Source organism: Pteropus vampyrus, unplaced genomic scaffold (assembly GCF_000151845.1).
Source record: "Pteropus vampyrus isolate Shadow unplaced genomic scaffold, Pvam_2.0 Scaffold82, whole genome shotgun sequence".
Classification (NCBI taxonomy): domain Eukaryota; kingdom Metazoa; phylum Chordata; class Mammalia; order Chiroptera; family Pteropodidae; genus Pteropus; species Pteropus vampyrus.
Genome location: NW_011888863.1, coordinates 8,667,021 through 8,687,609, shown reverse-complemented (window position 1 = coordinate 8,687,609; position 20,589 = coordinate 8,667,021). Strand labels below are relative to the sequence as shown.

General features: G+C 33.8%; 1 protein-coding gene and 1 non-coding gene across 2 annotated transcripts in view; one reads left to right on the top strand and one right to left on the bottom strand.

The window, feature by feature from the left end:
• The window catches only part of SLC2A13 (solute carrier family 2 member 13), a 315,165-nt gene that overhangs the window by 102,617 nt on the left and 191,959 nt on the right, over positions 1-20,589 (top strand). The gene's annotated exons all lie outside the window — the stretch shown is intronic.
• LOC111741851 lies at positions 8,809-8,951 on the bottom strand. Its single transcript, XR_002781111.1, has one exon. It is a non-coding gene; the product is annotated as a small nucleolar RNA SNORA67 (small nucleolar RNA).

Sequence of the window (20,589 nt, the reverse complement as noted above, 5' to 3'; positions counted from 1 at the left end):
GTATAGCTTTCTTTTAAAAGGTTAGAACATTACAAATAAAGCTAAATTTCTCTTTGACTTTCTGAGTCTCATCTGACATGGACTCAGATATGTATCCTTCTGATACATACACATAGATAACCAGATAGATTTTTTTATGATTGTGCTATCATACTCCATGTATTGTGTGTATTGTTTAGTTACTTGTTTGCTTTGTTCACTTAAGTTGAGGCAGTTCGAATCAGATCTTATATAAATCTAGTTCATTCCTTTTAGCTGCTAGATGATATTCCAGGTATGAATATACCACATTTTATTTATCTGTCCCTGTATTAATGGGCATTATATTTTTTGATATTGGTGCTGTAATGAAATAGGGTTTGAGCACGTGAGCATGTGTTTCTCTAGGGTAGGTCACTGGAAATAGAATTGTGAACCATCTGTATCATAGCATTACAGTATTGTCTAGGGTTCAGTGGTAGATTCTTTCTAAATTACATGATATATAGGACAAAAGTCATAGAATCAAAGCCTTTTAGGAATTAAAGTTATCAAAGGTATAACCACTTGATATGAAGGATTAGTTAATTTATTTCTCCATACTCTTAATATTTAATATTTTTTACCCTGGAGCTTTATTTATAACTTCCCCTGTTCCTGATGAATTAGTAAAGTTCTTTTGGCTCAGCCATTGCTTCTATTTTCAGTAACTAAATTTCAGACAACAAAATGTATATCTTATAAGGAATCATTTAAGCAGGTGTGTTACTATATTCAGTCTAAAAAATTAAAACTATGTTTTTTTATTAAAATACTTTCTTGAAATGTTTTGAGTGACTAATTCTTTCAGAATTATACCTATGTCATTTTAACACTGAATCTTTAAATAGTGTTTAAATACTTCAGAAGTAGAAAATACTTAGATTTAAAATTGAGGGTTTCCTGCAAAACCCATTTTGTATTTTAAATGTAACATAAAGACACATTTGTATGGTAGAAAACTTTAGAGCTGTTCACCTCTTTATCTTCTTATTTGGATGTTTTCCCTTCACTTGAAGAATTATGTCACCACTCATATTTAATGGCTTCTAATGTGCGAGGTGTTGTGCCCATTTTCCTTTAATTCTTACAGTAAGCCTAAAAACTTGATAATATTATTTTCATGTTATAGTTGTAAAAGTTGATAGAGAAGTTAAGTAACTTTCTCAAAAGTCATCTTGTTAAGTAGAGCTAAAAATTCAAAGCAAAGCTTATCACAGAACATATACACTCAACATGCTATAGAAGGCTGCCCTTAAACACCTTCATTTATAAACGAGTCTAGTTTCTGGAGGTATGCTTAATTTTAATGATATATGAAAAAAAACAATTGCTTTCAGGCATAATTGTAAATAAAATAGTTTGGTTATAGACAATCAGTTAATTTTGTATGCTCTTTTTTTTTTTTAAAGTAGTCCAAAGAACTTACTAACCTTTTGGGACATTTGTAATTTTATTTTACTTATTTATGAATTATTTATTCGCTTTCTGTCATAGATAAGGCCCTATGCTTAAAATTTTCATATTTTGAAAGTAATACATGAAAAATATTCTAAATTAAGAAAAAACAAAAATTACCGGTAATTCCATCACCTCTGTTTCTAACAGCAAAACAAAGAATGACTGCTCCCTGCTCCCCAGCATGAGCCTGTGTAGCTATACACTGAACACTTCTCAGCCATGGAGTGGGGGAAGGAGCGGTTCAGTAGTTTCACAAAATTCTTATACTGGTCAAGTCTAGTGTAAAAGAAAAAAAAGTTAATGAATAGTTGGACACACATGTCTGTTTGCCAATTAGAAGATCTGACTCATCTGGGTCATGTGATAATTCTGTTTAATTTTTTGATGAACTGCTGTACTGTTTTCCACAGAGGCTATCCTATTCATTTTACATTGCCACCAACAGTAGACAGGGTTCCAATTGCTCTATATCCTCACAAACACTTGTTATTTTCTGGTTTTATGATAGTAGCTATCCTGTATGAGCGGGGGAAAGCTGGCATTTTGGAAAAAATTAATGGAGGAGAAAGAAACAGATAAAACCTTGTTATTCAGCTATAAAATTGCCACTAACAAATTTTTTTGTATAACTACAGATTGCTTGTATAAGCAAGATAGATTTGGATAGAAGGGATTTCCATTTTAAAATTCAAATTAGCAATTTCATACTCAGTCTGTTTTTTAATAAAATTAACTATATAAAATTTCTTTTGAGAGAAGATAATTTAGTATCATACTACATCAACTACACATATTTCTAGAGTAGTTAATATAAGTCTTATAAAGTATATTTAAAAATCTCACATTTATGCCTTCGTGGATGCTCCTAGATAGATATCAATTACTTTATCAATTAGCCAGTTGTCTTTATATTGGTATTTAACAGGGAAAGAATAGGTGGAAGCTAGACGCGTTAAAATAACGTATTCTTTTTCAGCAAGAAATTCTTCAATTAAAAAAAAAGTTTACATTGATACTTAGTTATAACAATACCTATCCCTCAGTGTTTCCTCTAGCACAGCAATACTATTTTGTTTTATTCACTGAACTGCAAAAATAGGTATAGCATAAAGTCAAGCACATGGACTGAACTGATGCAGCCTGATTTCTAATTCTGATTCTGCTGCTTAATAGCAAATTATTTGCTCTCTGAAGGTGATAAATCAATTTACTTAACTAGTTTTATTTTTTAATTTTATTAACTTTACCTTTACTTTTAAAGATATTAAAGTAATAGGTAACCCAAAGTTTTTAAAATATCAAAGAGTCTGAAGGCTTATAATTCAAAAACAGCAATGTTCAACCTGTGTTACCTCCCATCATTCTGCTCCACAGAGCAAATACTTTACTCGCTTAGGCGATATTCAAATATAAAATGATAACGTTTATACTGTTATTTCTTGACTCATCGTTTTAGACCGTATATATTATTGTCAAAGAAAACAAGGGCATAACTGATGTGTGTGATTAGTCTCCTAATGCCACACTATACCCTTTGCTCCCTTACTCCACAATCACCATATAGATCTATTACTTCTTCTAGGAGTTACCAGTTGTCTCTTTTAAAACAATTAAATGATTTATTTTTAGAATATTTTTAGATTTATGGGAAAATTGCAAAGATAGTACAGAGAGGTCTATATACCCCACACCCAGTTTCCCTTATCCTATATTAGTATGGCACTTTTATTACAATTAATGAACCAATATTTATGCATTATTATTAACTAAACTTCATAACTTTATTCAAATGTCATGGGTTTTAGTTAATGCCTTTTCTTTGTTCCAGGATCCTATCCAAATCACATTACATTTAGTCATCATGTCACCTTAGGCTCCTCTGGATTGTGATAGTTTTTCAGACTTCCTTGATTTTGATGACCCTCATAGATATGAGGAATACTGATCAGATATTTCGTAGAAAGTCCCTCAATTGGGATTTATCTGATGTTTTTCTCATGTTGACTTTGACCCTCTGTCAGGTTTCACTACATACGGTTACTCTCCCATTCCCTCCTCTTCTTTATATTAACAAGTCACGGTTTGGAAGTTATTCTTCTTCACCTCTTTGAAGACAAGTATCTACATAAATTATTTGGAATTCTGCATGGGAGATGTGTCTCTTTTCCCTCCATCAATTTATTTATTTAATCACTCATGTGTATCAGTATGGACTCATGGATATTTACTTTATACTTTGGGTTATAATTCAATATATTTTATTTTGTTGAATAAATTCTTTAGCATTGGTCCTTATGTCCCTTTGACATACTCATGTTATCTTGGGGTTTTGTTTTGTTTTTAGCATTTCCTTAGTTTCTCTACAAGGTGTTTCAGAGTTATCATTTTTTTATTTCTTGCCCCAGATCTAGGGTCAGTCATTTCTGTAAGTTTCTTTTATTAGAGGATAGTTTTAAAAACCAAGATCTGGTCCTTGGTATGCTCATTGCTTCTAGCCTCTCTCAGCTGAGAACAGAGAAATATGTGTGTATACAATTCCATGTAGGTACACATATCAGGAAACATTTCTACATGTAACCGTGTATACCTATATTAAGCTAAATATGAGTTAATACTGATATCTCTAAATAGTAATGGTAATAATAGTAATGTACACTGAGTGAAAGCAGAGGGGAGAAGAGACAGTACAACTGAGAAAGAGAAGAAGAAGAGAATGGTTAGGATAAAAGTAACAGATTTAATGATTTAACCCTGGTTTTTGTCTCTTTCTCTCCTCCAAAAGTCAATTTTGAAAATTTATCCATTGAGGAAGATATTTTAAGTATACATAATTTAGTCAAAGGATAATAAATTATAGAATGCCGATATTAGTGATAAATCAGTGCTAAAGGTTGTATATCATAAAACGAAAAGGATTTTTATTCTTTTTTTTAACTTTTCTTTTTTGTATGCTACTATGTATTGAAATCCAAGGAGAGACAATAGGCTGTGAAGGGAGGAGGAGGAAGGAAGGCAGAGAGGAAGACTGAGAGATTGATCACTTCGCAGAATAATATCGCCACCTCATGGCCTTACAGCATTTCTATTAAAGAATTTTACATTTTTATATTTATGAATTAGGATGTCTTAGTCATCATGTTCTCTGTATGAAGATAGACAAAGTTTAAATAAGAGCTCTGTTCCTTATTACCTGGGTAACCTTGGGAAAGTTACTTCTCTGAATCTGAATGTTTTGATATAAACAAGAACAGCAATACCTGTCTCTTTATGAATTGTCGTGAGGATTAAATGAGATGATGTTTGTAAAGGGCCAGGCTTGGTGATTGGAGTAGAATAGAGGATTAGCAAATGTAATTTCCAGCTTGACTTGTGTATTGAATACCATTGAAAGGTCCACGGTTTTTCACCATTTGCCTAGTATGTCTTTTGGAAGCTGAATTAATTCTAAGACCTCAAAGTTTGGGTATCATCTAGCTCTAGCCAGCATATGTGCTTCAGACTTATTGTCTGCTTTGTTGAAAATAGAAATTAGACATTTGATTCATTCTTTAGTTTTACCTCATTTTAAGATTTTTTTTGTAATAAACACTGAATTCATAGAGAGTTCGACAGTGGGATTGACTCAGTTTCTTCATCTGTAAACTTCATTGGGTCGGTGTGAGAATTAAATTAGTTAATACATCTAAATGGCTTGAAACAGTGCTAGGCACACAATAATCACATAAAAGTTTATTATTATAATTATTGTTTGCATAAGTACAGCAGCAGAATAAGGTGATGGATATGGATATTGCTTTGGAATTAGGCTACTTAGTCATAAATTCCACCTCCACCAATTATTAGTCTTTGGATAAGTTACATAAACTTTCCGTGTCTCAGTTTCCTCATCTATAAAATGGGAATAATTATTTTCATCTTATTGTATTTTTTTATTGTGGTATTACATGAAATAATATGAAAATTTTCTTTGTAAGTACTCAGTAAATTATAGATTTGGTGGATATCTTTTTAAAATTTTATTAACTTTATTGGGTTGACATTGGTTAATAAGATTACATAAGTTTAAATGTATAATTCTATAATACATCATCTGTATGTTGCATTATGTGTTCACCCTAAGTCAGATCCCCTTCCATCATCATCTGTTTGACTCCTTTTACCCTCTTCTGCCTCCCCTTTCTCCCTTTCCCTCTAGTAATCACCATACTGTTGTCTGTGTCGGTAAGTTTTTTGGTTTGTTTTGCTTGTTCATTTGTTGTTTTGTTACAACATGGATGGATCTAGAGAATATCATGCTGAGCAAAGTAAATCAAACACGGAAAAACAATATGATTTTACTCATGTGGGATATAAAACAGCAACAATCGATATCTTTCTTAAAGTAAAAAAACAATTCTTACTGAAGGTTTCTTCTCTTTGGAGAGGATTTGCTTTTTTATATCAGGAATTAAAGCACATCAAGGAATTGTGTTGATGTTAGCCCCTTTGACAATCCACTTTAACAGGAGTCTCAGAATTAGCTACGCAGTATGCAGCAGCGTGCCTAAGGCACGCCAATCCTAGACTTAAGGATTCAAGAACCCTTATTATATTGGAGTTTGCCTACAGAATAACTCTGACTTTGAAATTTGGTTCTTCCATTCATTATTTGGTTAACTCTTGTTTTCGTGTCTTTTTCTTGATCTTTGGAGATATTCATTACTTTCTTAGGAAGCTAGCACTGCATTAAAAATCATGTATTAAAAGTTAAGATTCTAGTTATTCAATAGAGTTATTCATACACTATTCTACTTGAAGTGGAAGTTAAGGCTAGCATAATTCATAAGCTCCCTTTGATAAGTATTGCTTTTTTAAAAATCAGTTTTATTCTTGATTATGTAACTGTTTTAATTTACAAAAGCTTTTTTTTTTTTTTGGCGAACTGTATATAAATTTCTATTTCTAGATCAGTGGTTTTCACATATTCTCTCTGTCCCATCTCCATTATAATCCTGTTGTTCTTCATTGGGGGAGAGGATGGAGGTGGAGCGCAGAGCGGGACAGTGAGCCTATGAGTGATATGCCCATTAAATGAGCATCCTTCTCTTACCTACAAATCACAGATCTGAATTATTGATCCATAGTTTGTGTTATGAATAATCATACTTTATACTGCAGATTGGAATCTCATGTGGTTTATTTTTCACTCTGCTGAATTCCAGTAAAAGGAATGACTTTTTTTCCCCCTCTGTTAAGTCATTGTGTGGGTTTATAAACGTTCAAATGTGGTTTATCACCACAGTTCTCGTTGATTCAGTTTATGTTGAGGCATGTAGGTTTTGGAAAAGTCTTTTTTTTTTTTAAGGTACTTTTTATTTTACCCTTGATGACTATAGCCTTCAGAGATAAAAAATTAGACAAATATCGTATGAAAAGTTGCCGAATGAATTAATTCTGACTTGTAATAAGTCAGATGGACATCTTTGAAAAACAATTTTAGAATCATTATAATGTGAGCCATACAAGACAGAAGTATCTCTAACCCCAATATCCACCTTACGGAAAGTCCTTTCATCTATCTAATGGTGTACTGGTGATTTACATTATGATAACTAAATTGTTCACTGTTAAGCATAGTCTTCTGAGGTTTTTTTTAAGATATAATTAATTGTGTTTTTACTATCAGAAAATCTAAAACTGTAAACTGTGGGAATTGTAATTCATTAGTAATGCCTCATTTTATATTGTTAATCGTTTACTGTTGGTAAATAATTAGATAGTATTTTAATAAACTCTTAAATTGCCTGTTAAACTAATAATGAAAGTTATTGCTAGCTATCAGAATTTAGAGTTCTTTGAATTAATATCAGAGATTCACTCATTTAAAAAGCAGAATTACTTGTTTTTAAAATATAATGCCCCATCTGTTCAATTTACACTAATACTGTCCTTATATATAAAGTGGTAGAATAAGGAGATATTTAACTTAATTTGCAAGTTACAAACATATTCACTGCTTTAATTTTTTTTTTTGGAGTAAAGAGAGGTTTATAAGTTAATAACAAAAAGAAACTGTAATAATTGTTGCTATAAGGAATAAAAAAACTTCTAACTTTCTTTGCTTAGCAGTTTGTTACTCCAGAAGCCTCCAGAAATTTTACTCTTGAAATTACTAATACATGTTTACCTTTCAATGCTGTCACTCATATTAAGAGCCATTATGATTTGTAAGGTTGGGTACTTCATAAAAATGTCAGCTCCTTATCTAAAGTCAACAGCTGTTTCAAGTATTCCAACTGAAAATAAATTTAATAGTGGAGATTTATCCCATAAATTTGTGGTTTATTTATTATGAAATAGATATTTGTGACTGTTGGTTAGTAAAATAGAATAAGGCAAAAAATGGTTAACCCATATGTTTTTTTTTTTTTTACTATAAGTGTTTCAGTGTTTAAATTGTTCAAAATAGATTTTTTGCCCTGAAAATACTTTATTTTATGAAATAGTATGAACTAAAGATAAGTGAATAGATGTGAACAAGATGATTTCAGACTAGGTACTTTCAGTTACTTAGTAAAAATACAACTTTTTGTGGGTTTTGTTTTGCTTTTTAAATATAGTTTATTGAAAAACTGATCATGCAGATTGTACAATAAATAAACCCTGGAAATATCTTATTTCTATTTACATATTGCAGTACTATTGAATTTAAACCCTATATGAAGACATGACTTGATAGCTAGAATCTCAAAATAGATATAAAAATGGAAAAATATTGAGCATCATTAACAATTATATACATTTTATCTATTTTCAGTAATAGTACTTGTTCAGCACAATGTGATTCTAGAATTTTAATAAAAGCATTTAATGAAGTATAGACATTGAAACATTCCTTTGGGTTAGATCAAAGTCCATATAACATTTAAAAAATTCTTTTTATTTTTTAGCCTCAAAAACTTGTATTTATTTATTCATTTTTTTAAAAAGAGAACTATGACAAAGATATCTACACCTTGACTCCTTCTCCTCCTGCTCCATTTCTTCCTCTTTCCCGGAACTGGACCCTAGTTGGGCTTGACAGACCTCTCAGATGAGGTTGCAACATTGAAGGACATGTCTTCAGTGGATGTCGTATAAGGTCTCTTTGTCCCAAGAGATCCTGTTGTCTTTTCTGTCATGATGTTGATAGCCACACACCCTTATGGCCAAAATGTCTGCCATGACCAAGTCATTAGATATAATTTTCCCTGTTGGTGGGAAAGTCGTGGTTGATGACTGAAGCCACCGGCTGCACACCTCTGGCCCATGACAACTTCAGTATATGAGGAGACAAGAGGACTTAGGCATATATGTAGGCAGACCAAGATCAAAAAGAAACATTCCCTTACCCTCACGGACCTTGGGCATGCCAGAATTTCCCCTATGTCGTTAGCTTTCTGGGGGGTTTTGGGGGTACTAGTTGGCCCCTTGGAGAGAGGATCACCTTGGAATAACATGCTATTTAGTATCTGTGAGTGTTCAGACAGATATTTTGTTCAAAAGGATAGTCATGTCCTTTCATGGACATTATTGGAAGGTCACTAACATAACAGTTTATCATGTAATTCTTTTATAAGCTCTTAACAGTTTCATGTTTCTTTTATAAGCATTACTAACCTATTGAGTCATTTAGTTATAGGACTTAACCAGGAACTAGGGTCTCTAACTGAGGTTTCATCACTTAATTTTTTGTGCTATTTGCATTTGCTTTAATGTATTTCTAAAAGCCTCTTTACATTCTTATATATGTATAATAAGGTAGATATAATAATAAATTAAAATGTCACTGTATAAAAATGCTAACAGCCAGGGGAAAGGGGGACAGTGTGATCATTTATTATATCTATGATGTTCATTTGATAAAAATTTACCAGTTATTCAGAAGAAATGCATCTTTTCCTGGTGTTGAAACATGAAGTCCCATTTGCTCTATTGGTCCTTATGGAGAAGACATTGTGATATGATAGGTTGGCTCATTAACAGGTTCTTTAAAATAGTATAACTTGAGATCTCTCTTTCATGTTATACTTAAAGGTCATATTTTGATTAAAGCAATACTTTGATTAAAGTAATATTTTGATTAAAATTCTGAAAGATATTTGGATGTTGAACACACAATACAATATACATGTGACATATTATTGAATTGTACACTTGAAACCTATATAACTTGATTAACCAGTGTCACCCCAATAAACTAAAAATAAAATTCTGAAAGATTTCAAATGTATTCATCCTTGTGTGCAATTTGTTTATTAAGATAAAATTTATATAACACAAAAATCACTTTGTTTAGATAGTATAAAGTTTATCCTTGGATCAAGCCTATCAGAAAGTTGTGTTTTTGGTCCATATAGTTTTGACCCATCAGAGATTTGCCTTTTCTCAACTAACAGAATATTATTATGTCACTAGTTTGCAAGGAGAGTGAAAAAAGTTTTATGAAACCCCTTCATAAGGCATTTTTGTAACTGTAGTCTATGCCATTGCCTATTTAATGCCTTTTAAAATCTCTTTGTTGACTTTCCTCGGTAGACTTTGAATCCTTCAAGAGAAGGGATCACATCACACTATTCTTAGAGTTGCAAATAAGAGAATGTCTGCTTCATGGCACGTGCTCAACAATTTTGTTGCCTGAAAGAATGATGAATGAAGATAATTTGTTCTTTTTTTTAAAAAGACTTTTAAAGGAAATTCTATAATTTCATTCATTCATTTTCTACCGATTAGTGCACACTATTTAGAAATTTTATTTATTTTTGTTGCGGTGTAGATCCATTTCTTTGCCCATTTTCAGTTGTGATAGGCAATATCTCATTATTCTTTGTGTTTGAGATCGAGGGAGTAGGGTGAAAAACACTATAAGCTTTGGAGTTAAACAGAGCTCGTTATGAATCGTGGCTCGGTAACATTTTAAAAATAGGTTATTGAATATGTTACTTAACCTTAGTGCCATCTCTTTATTTGTTAAATGGGTACCAGGTAGTACCCACTTCATAGAGTGGTTGTGAGGTCTGAGACAATGTACGTAAAGCACTTAGCCTGACACATATTAAGTGCTCAATAAAACAAGTTTTATTGTAGTTGATTTTCCCTTCAGGCTAAATTAGCCTAGTTTCTTTAACCAGATCGGTTAAAATGTAGTTGTCCAGCGACTCAGTAATTCTCCTTAATTTTGGTTACCTGAAGGAATGGGATAGCCTAGTGAAAATGCGTGTGGTAAATTAATAAGATCATTTAGTTAATAAAGTCTTCTGGTTACTTGGTTGAATTATTCCTTATTAATTATGGGAATTTCTTTTCTTGCTTTGAACTTTTATTATATTTACTCAGTTATTTGGCCTAGTAAAATAAATTGGCAACAAAAATGCTGTTTCTAAAATTTAAGACAACTAATATCTTAAAGATGTTATATTTGTTGTCGAAGAAGTGGTCAGAATTATTTTTTATATCAGTCTACGTTCATTTTGTGATTATGTGCACAATTTCGGCAAATTTAATTTTATTTATAGACTTTTACATCCCAGTCATGCTAAATAAAATGAATTTTGCAAGATTGTAGTTTCATTAAGTTCCAAGAATAAAGATGCTGACTTAGAAGTCAAAAGACCTGCATTCTTATTCAGATTCCCTTGATAATGTGTTTGTGACTTTAGGCAAGTTATTTAACTTTGCTGAGTTTTATTTTCCTCATCTTTTCTTGCCTTCTTTACCTCACAGACTCATTATGATGGTGAAAATGAGAAAATATTCAGAGATGGTGAAACTGTAGAAATCTAAGATAATTATGTTTGTATAAGAAAGTGTTCTGTGATGTTATTCTTTAAGATGAGATTATAGCACATGCTAAAAGAGAAAACATCTATTCACCTGCATTTTTATTCCAGATCAATTTTAGAAATATTCAGCAACTTTTTAATGACTTTTTATAATACCCTTTCACACAAAATCTTCAAAGTCATCATATAATGGATTATTATTCGTGTCTTCTCCCCAATATTTGCTGCCAGATTGGATTTTAGCAATACACTGCTTTTAGCTGAAGGCCCAGCTTGAGTAAATATCAAAGTTAGTAGACAGAGTTGAGGAAAGTTTCTTAAAACAGCTGAACATACCAGTGTTTATCTTTTTATGTCATCCTTTTAGTGAGTCCAAGAGACTTCTGTTTCCTCAGCCATGTTGATATATATGTACGTTAACATAATTCTCCTAAATGTCTATGCCTTCTGTATTGTTTCCTCTCTTGATAAATAGGGGGACCTTTCTGACCTTGGGGAATGCGTTGCAGTCTGTGTGGGAGGCCGGTCGCTGTTCAGCATTTCTTAGTGTTCCACGGAGATCAAGTAGAAGTGGAATGTTATGAACTAAATCATATCCTTAAAAATTCATGTTAAAGTTCTTAGAATGAGATTGTATTTGGAGATAGGCACTTTACAAAGGTAATTAAGATTAAACGAGGTCATATATATGGGCCCTAATCCACTATGACTGATATCCTTATAAGAAGAGAATGAGACACCTAGGGTGCGCGTGCACAGAGGAAAGACCACGTGAGGACAAAGGGAGGAGACGGCCATCTACCAGCCAAGGAGAGAGGCCTCTACGGAAACCAGACCTTTTGGCACCTTAATCTTGGACTTCTGTCCTCCAGAACTGTGAGAAAATAAATTTCTATTTGTAAGCCATCTAGTCTGTGGTATTTTGTCGTGAAACCTTGGCAAACTAATACATGGAGTCTCCCAGATTTCGAGTGCTAAGTGCTCCTAGTAGGTGTCGGCCACTGGGATTGTAAGAAACATCTTTAAAAGACCCCATAATCTGCATGAAATTCAGTTCCAATTTGAATTTAGTAGTGGTTTACAGATTTTACAGCTTGTAAGTTTTTTTTGTTTGTTTGTTTTTTTAAGTAGAACTGATGGTAAAGCTACTTACAGCATGGAAAAGACAGAGGACAGTATTTGAGATAGTCCATTTAAAAGTTTACCCTTACGTCTTTCATAGTTTGATATACTTTTCTACTTTAAAATTTTGGAGGAATTAATGCAAAGGCTTAAAACCTCTTTAAGGCACATACACAAGGTGAATTTTTCTTGTGCTTTTTCTTTGTTTTAAGCATAGCTTTCCTATCTTAGTAGTTCACACCAAGTTATTTGCTGTTTTGATGTTAATATGAATGAAACAGTAATTTATGTATGATTTTGGTGAAAAAAACCTTCTCCATCCCTTAATGATTTTTAGTTGGCTTAATTTTGATTTTTAAGTATTAGTCCTCCTCATATTCCTTTTCACTGGAATGGCTATTTTTACAAGTTTTCATGTATGATGCTATACAATTGTAAAAGGCTAGTGTGTGCATCATCTCATTCCATCCTCTGAAAAACCTGTTGAGATTAGCATTACTTTCTTAGTTTTCCGGGAAATTGTTCCCAGAGAAGTTAACGATCTTTTTTAGAGTCACATAGTGAATTCATAGATCCCATGTTTCCCAAGTACCCATCCAGAGTTCTTTCTCTGTTTCTTAGGCTCAGGTAGACTAAGTCCTAAGGAATGAGAACTGCATTTGACATGTGTGTGAGAGTATGTGTGCATGTGTGTGTGTGTTTTCTCTTAAACTGTTTATAGTCCCTTTTTTTGGCTTTTCTGGTAATTTTGCTGCAAGTATCTTACTGTAGTAGCAGTGATATGTGTGTTTTTTTCTTTCGTGTGTGTGCACACATGCAAGTGAACATGCATATGTGTGTGTGTGCATCGATATCAAAATACAGCTTGAAGCAGTGAAGAGATTAGTTCTTATTATCTGTATGTTTAGATAGCAGGCAGGATGAGTAGTTTCTGGCCGAAAAAAAGATTTTATGATACCTACAGCTGTTACTTTTTATTTCAGTGGGTACCAGCATCTGTTTATAGTAGTTACAGGATGAGACTCAAAATTATCACTTGTGATCTTCAGCTTCCTAAGGTAGACAACAGTTTATGAAGGTGACGTGTTAATATTCAGATAAGTATTAAGCTTGCTTACTGTTTTTCCAGAACTAACACTGAATCCCTCTTTCACGTTTCCTAGCAACTGACTCACACGTGAAGGATGCAGAAGGAAGGCCATCAGGGACTTGCTCTACATTTCTCAAACAGCATCTGAGAAATGGTACCCAGACTCTATTGTTTCTTGTCACGGTTTCTACTAAAAGCTTGCCTTTTATGTTTATTAGCTTCTAAAAGAGGATAGTAATAAAAGATGAGCATGAAAAATTGAATAGTCATGATAAAACACCAAAATCAAATTATTGGAGATTTTCATCACTGGTAATATATTTAAATAGGCATTTCTGTTTCCGTGTATCTCGAAATGGTGGTTACTGGGATAAGGACGTGAAATCCTGCTTATATTTGAGAATTAAAATATTATAAAGTTATTCCTCTTAGATGTCTAGGTACTTGTTCATAATTGTAAAACAAGATAATGTCTTCAGTCCTTTTTTTCTTAAAGGAAAGGAAGACAATGTACCATGAATATATTACATGTATATGTATGTGCATGTAACTGTTCATACACACATCTCTGAATTTTAAACCTTTAGATTGTCAAATTGAAAAATGCTTTATGAGCTAAATGATAAATTTTATTATGTTTAAGCAAAGAAAAATAACAACAACCTAGTCTCAATTTCTCTTTATGAGAAATTGATTATACTTGATGTCAGTTTTAGAACATCGAAAATAGATACTATGATTTTGTACTTTTATGTATTATATTTTTATTGTAATTTAATCTTATCACTTAATTTTGGTGGTCTAGAATATAAAATATAATGACATCTGTTAAGACATCTCTGTTAGAAAATATTGGTTTTTGGATAACAACAATCTGAAGTGATGTCTCTTTCTTAACTGTCACTCTGCCATTTTCTGTAATTAACCCTGGGGAAAGGGATGAAAAGAAAATAAGAGTGATGGGGGCAAATGGCAAAAGAAAGCAATAGGATAATGGAAGGAAAAGTGAAGTGTGAATAAAAAAGAATGGCTGTGACCAGTGAGAGGTGGGGTGGTGGAATTTAGCCAGGCGACTGCATCTTTCTTCCTACCACCTCTACAAAAGCATTGATCTATTATTCTTCTGTCCAGTAATGAGTTTGTTTTGAGGTTAGCATCTATTGGGTGGAACTAGTGTTATCCATGGACTATCCAGAGTGAAAAAGAATAAGGGTAAAAAAACATATCATTAATCATGTGGGTCCTCAAGTGTTAGCTAAGCATCCTTTTCTCATGTGTCAAATGAAGGCATGGACTAGATCAAGTGTTTCCTAAAAGCTACTCTGTGAATCTGTACGGATTCATTGAGAAGGTTTTCTTGACTTGCAGCCAACTTAGAAAACTAAGTATTTTATATCTGATTCACTATATGGTCTTCAAGTTCATAGGGTTCAAACATAAAAATATTTTGCTTTTCTTTACTCACTGTGCTTTTTAGAATTTCTCTTTCTCAGAGGTAAGCAGAGTTATCAAATTCTGTTCCCCATTTTTTTCTATAAGTCCATTTGATTTAAAACTTCAGTTTCACAGTTTCATATCTGAATTAATCATGTTTGAGTTAAAGTCCTTCATTTCAGATGAGCTCAAAGTATTATTGTTGCCCAGCCAGATGATAACTTTTCAGGCTACTCCATTATTTTTCCTTACTCTCATGCCCTTCTATTTCCCATCTACCCTTCCTGCTGCCATTATTCTCCACTTCTCTTTCCTTCCTACCAAAATAAACATAGGAGACAGATCAGCAAGTATACTTTGTAAACACATGTCCAGGTAGGTGATAAGATATTGATCTCTCTCATTCATGCAGGTACCTCCTATCTTATGGATGATTTTCTTGATCCCTTACCTATTGACTTGAATATGAATAGCACCATTTTCTTCTCACGCGTGTGTTCCCTTTAGAATATAGGCTACTGAATTGCCCCTTGGTCCACCACAATGTTAGACCCTACTCACAGCATCAGTTCAGGGCAACAAAAAAAAGTCCCACTCACCATGCTACTTACTGTTTTTTCACGTGTATTTGTATAAGGTTGCCCAAAGTTCTTTCTTTGGAAGTACTGCTCCTTACACTAAGATCATATGCTTACTACTTTTTTTTTCTTTATAAAATGGTGATGGTAGATGGTAGTTGGTTTATTTTTGTTTCTGATAGAAAAATTAAAAGCTGCCAATCCCTTATACCTCACACATCCTGATTTTTTAAGCTCAAATGTTCTCGAGACATTTTTCTTCTTATGCTTAATATCTGAGTAAGGTGCATCCACTATTACCCTGAAGCTGATTTAAAAAGGAGAAACAACGATTATAGCAGAGATTACAGCTTTTTCCAATTCACTAACCATCAATGTGCTTCTCAGGTATCATGCTTGTCTGGCCTCCAGCCTCAGCAGTGAAAGCATCTGTGAATTGTCAGAGCTGGCCAGTGTCAGGGGTAGAGGAGAGGTAGGGAGACAGACCTTAAGTTCACAGAGCCTAGGGAGCTGACGTTGCCTGAGGGGACCTGAACCGGAGGAGAGTTAAAGTGTTCCACCTGGTAGCTGACTGGACCGCTACAGAAGGCACTCTTGATAACCACCTGCAGTGGTTGGCAGGGAAGTAGCAGTAGTCGGAGTTCCTTCATTAGACATTAAAATATTATTTCACAATGTTATAAACACAGAAAAGTCTTTTGCATGATGCTAATAGCTGTTCTTGAGATGTATAATTAAATGAACACACAGACGAATGAAATGAATTTTGAGTACGGGCAGCAAAAGGTGTGGTGCGGGGAGAGAGGGATGCTGCAATGATGGGAAAATAGAGAAGACTTGGATCTTGATTCCTAGGTTTGTAAATTTAACAAAATTGAGATTAATTTTTTTGTGTGAGAGAGCAAGAGAGAGGGATCAGAAATTTAAGCACTAATATTTTGGCTTTTACTAAAACTTTTATTTTAGAGATAGTTCACATTGCTTTAAGTTTCTCCACTATGATCATATAATGAATAAATTAAGTATGGATGGAAGTTTCTCAAGCACAGCTGCCACTAGGGAGTGACAGAAAGCTCCACAGTGTCACTTTTGCAAGGCATGGTCACCTAGTTGTAGCCCTGGAACCAGAGTTGTAGGAATCCCTTTGCTTTCTATTGCCTTGTTTCTACTAGCACTGTATCGTCAGAGCATCCATTTTGCAGTCTTCCTTAAATGTATTTTATGCTTCAAGAATTTGTGGAGAATGTTGTGCATATGGCAATGATATTTTTAGCGCTTTCCATGATAGACAAGCTTGAGTCTTTTTTCAAGACCTAGTTTCAGTGTTATCTGTTTCATATAAATCCATCCCTGACACTCCCCATAACCAACCAGAGCAAGTCATCCATCTTTGACTATTCATTCAAAAAATATTTTTCGAATGCCTGTTATATACCAGGCACAGTTCTCGGTGCTGAAGATTTAGCAGTCAACAAAAAGAAGACTTTATAAAATTTTATTTCTAGTGGGAAGAGGTGACCAATGAATGAAACATAAGAATGACAAGTGGTGATAAAGATTCATGAGTAATGATGATAAAAGTTAATGAGCAGTTAAAGGATGGTAAATGACAGTGGAGTTTGCACTTTTTCGTATATTTTTCTGACCTCGGAGGTCAGAAAAATGGCGTGTGTTCAAAAGGCTGAAATGAGTGAGGAAAGTGAGCCATACAGATATCTGGTCCAGTGTGGCTAAAACAGAATGACTTGGTGTTTAGGAGGTAAAGTCAGAAGAGCAGGTCATGTAGGGACTGTAAAGATTTAGGCTTCTATTCTGAGTACGAAGAGAAGCCACTGGACAGTTATGAGAAGGGGACTGACAGAGCCAGCCTGTGTTTGGAAAATCTCATTTGTCTCCTGTATTCAGAATAGACTGTAGTGAGACACGGGTGGGATCAGGTTCCTTAAAATGGAGGATACTGGAATACAATTGTCCTTTCTTATTCTTGGGGGATACATTCTGAGACCCCCCCGTGGATACCTGAGACTGAGGATGGTACAGAACTCTATACTATATATATTATGTTTTTTCCTGTATATGCATACCTATGATAAAGTTTAATTTATAAATTAGGCATAATAAGAGATTGACAACAATAATAATAAAATAAAACAATATAACAATATACTGTACTAAAAGTTATGTGAATGTGTGTATACTCTCTTTCTCTCACTTTAGCAATTTTTATATTTTTCAGCCCAAACCTATTCCTGAACCTGTGTAACCATCCCTTACTTCATGTCACTCGTTTCAGGGGATCCCTTGCTGAAGTTTTCGTGTAGGCTCAATGCATCCAGGCACAAACATCAGTTGGAATGCCATCAGTTGGAATGTGTTTTCTGTTCATGTCCCTTCACAAATTTAATACCTTTTCTGCCTTAACTGAGCACTTTTCATGCACTGTGGCATTCTTTTTCCTATTCACCATTTCATGGATAGAAGATTCATTCTTACTATAGATCTTAGCAACCTTCGAATACGATTTTTTTTCTTGTTCAAGAATGTTCAGCATTTTACTTAAATGAAGCATTTTCTAGCTTCTCTTTGGCATATTCAAATTGCCAGCATCACTACTCTTGCACTTTGGGGCCATTATTAAGTAAAATAAGGGTCACTTGAACACAAGCACTGTGATACTTAAACTGCCACAGTCAATCTGATAACCAAGATTGCTACCAAGTGACTAATGGGCAGGGAACATCTACAGCCTGAAGACACTGGGCAAAGGGATTATTCACATGTGGGCCGGATGGACTGGAAAGGTATAAGATTTCATTATGCTACCCAGAACGGTGCCCAATCTAAACCTTATGAATTGTTTATTTCTGGAATTGTCCACTTAATATTTCGGACTATGGTTGACTTCAGGTAACTGAAACGGAAGATGAGGGGGCAGGGACCACTGTAATCCAGGACAAGAGGCCGAAGTCTAGGCCAAGGTGATTGCCGTGGGGAGAGTGAGAAGTGGTAGAGTGGAGAGTTAACATTAGTCACTGATATACCAGAAATGGGGTATAAGAAATAGAGGAATTAAAATGACCTGAAGGTTTTGGCTTGAACATTTTAAATGATAGGGTAGCTATTAACAGAGAGACTGTAGAAAAAGCAGGTAGTTATTATTTGGGGAAGTGAAGTTAGAAGTTTGCTTTGGACATGCTTAGTTTGAGATGCCTTTAGATACCCAAGTGAAGAAATTGAGCAGATAGTTGGATGAGCAAATCTTTGGCTCAGGAGACATGAATTTGGGAATCAGTGGTGTATAGATAGTATTTGAGACAACGATATGTATACATGTCTCAATCATAGCACTTAATTATTTTGTCATTGTTTGTTGCTATATCTTTCTAGGTTAAGGTCCTTGAGGGAGGAGACTGCGTCTTATTTGACATTTTAATATTTCATTCATGGCAGCCTGGCCATGGTGTGAAGCTGTAGGTTTTTTTTTTCTTTGTGGGTATGAAAAACTGGGTTTTACTTAGTACTTTACAGAGAAAGCCATTTTTCTTGAAAAGAAAAGGTTATAGTTTAAAAGCTGCAAAAGGGTGAAATCAGGTTGTTAAATTTACAGTTTATGGTCAAAGCTTAAGATTTCATCTTCTCTACTTATTTATGTCTTGCTCTCAATTGCAGTTACCCTTGCATTTCTAAGAAATATATGCCTTTGGATAGCCCCACTCAGTACAATCATAATCCAGGTGTAAGTGGCAGCTTTAATCAAAATAAATGCCCTGGAGGAAATAAACCTCATGCAGACTTAGATCTATAGCCTGTTGGCAAGCACCATAGATACACTAGATTTATGCTGTTTAAAACATATTCGGCTTGATCATTGTGACCCAAAGTGTGGCTCACAGACAGGTGCCTGTGTGTAAATCACCCCCCCACCAACACACACATACACACAATTTTGGTCTGCTGCATGTTAAATACAGAAATTGAAAATAAGCACTTAGAAACTTTTATAGCAATGGTCAGAGTAATTTTATGTCTGTTAAATCTAATAAAAATCTTTTTGTATTTGTGTCTTTTTTCTGGTAATTATTTTTAACTAAATATCAGTCTGCCACAAATTGTAAATTTAAAGAAAGATTGGTCTGTTACAAATAATTTGAGGAGCTGTGTAATGCTTCATTATATTAGAAGGCCCTTCACTAATTGAGGACTTAGCTAAGCCAGTAATTCTCAACTGGAGGTGGTGTGGGTGAACATGTAGTCAACAGGCATAGTCAGTATCAACAGAAATGTGTGTATTTTTTTCTTTAATTATTTACTCACATTTTCATGTCATGACATTGATAGGAGTATGATATAGTGGCTTGAAACGAGGTAAAGAATTATTCTACTACAAGGACATAAAAAATTTAGGGATTTGTTTAATTTTTTGTTGGTCAAGCTGCCTATGATCTCAAGTCTGACATTTTGAGGGGTAGATTTACAAGGGATATGGCCACTGCTGAGTTTTATAAATATTTCTTTGCAGCATCCAAACTTTAGATATATCTTTACATGTCAGTATATCATTTTATGTTTTCTTAAAAGCATTTTTCTGGTTTATACCCATTTGTGCACCAAATATAAACCTTGTTTCTTAGTTTCTGGAACATTTTTATACCTTTTATTTATCTTTTTGACACCTCAAAAGGAAGTTATCAAGAGACACATTGTGATTTAACAATCATTTTAGTCAATAGGTTAATACTTTTCTTAACCATTATTACCTCTCATGAATAATTTTATTTCATTTTATTAAATAAGCAATGGTAATAGCCCCACAAAATGCAAGTAATGGCTAACCTGGTAATTTCAGAGAAAGGCAATGAGCAGACATGAGGAGTAGAAGTAAAAGGAAGCTATGGGAATTCTGTCACATCATTTGACACAAACAGGATGAGCAATATACACAATAAAGCACTGGGAAGAGAAACACAACCATGGTTCAAGACCATGGTCACAGTCATTTGTTCTAGACTGTGAGTTTTGAAATTGTCTCTCTGATTTTTCATTTTTTGGAACATTCCAGATTATCAATGTTAACTATATATTTTTA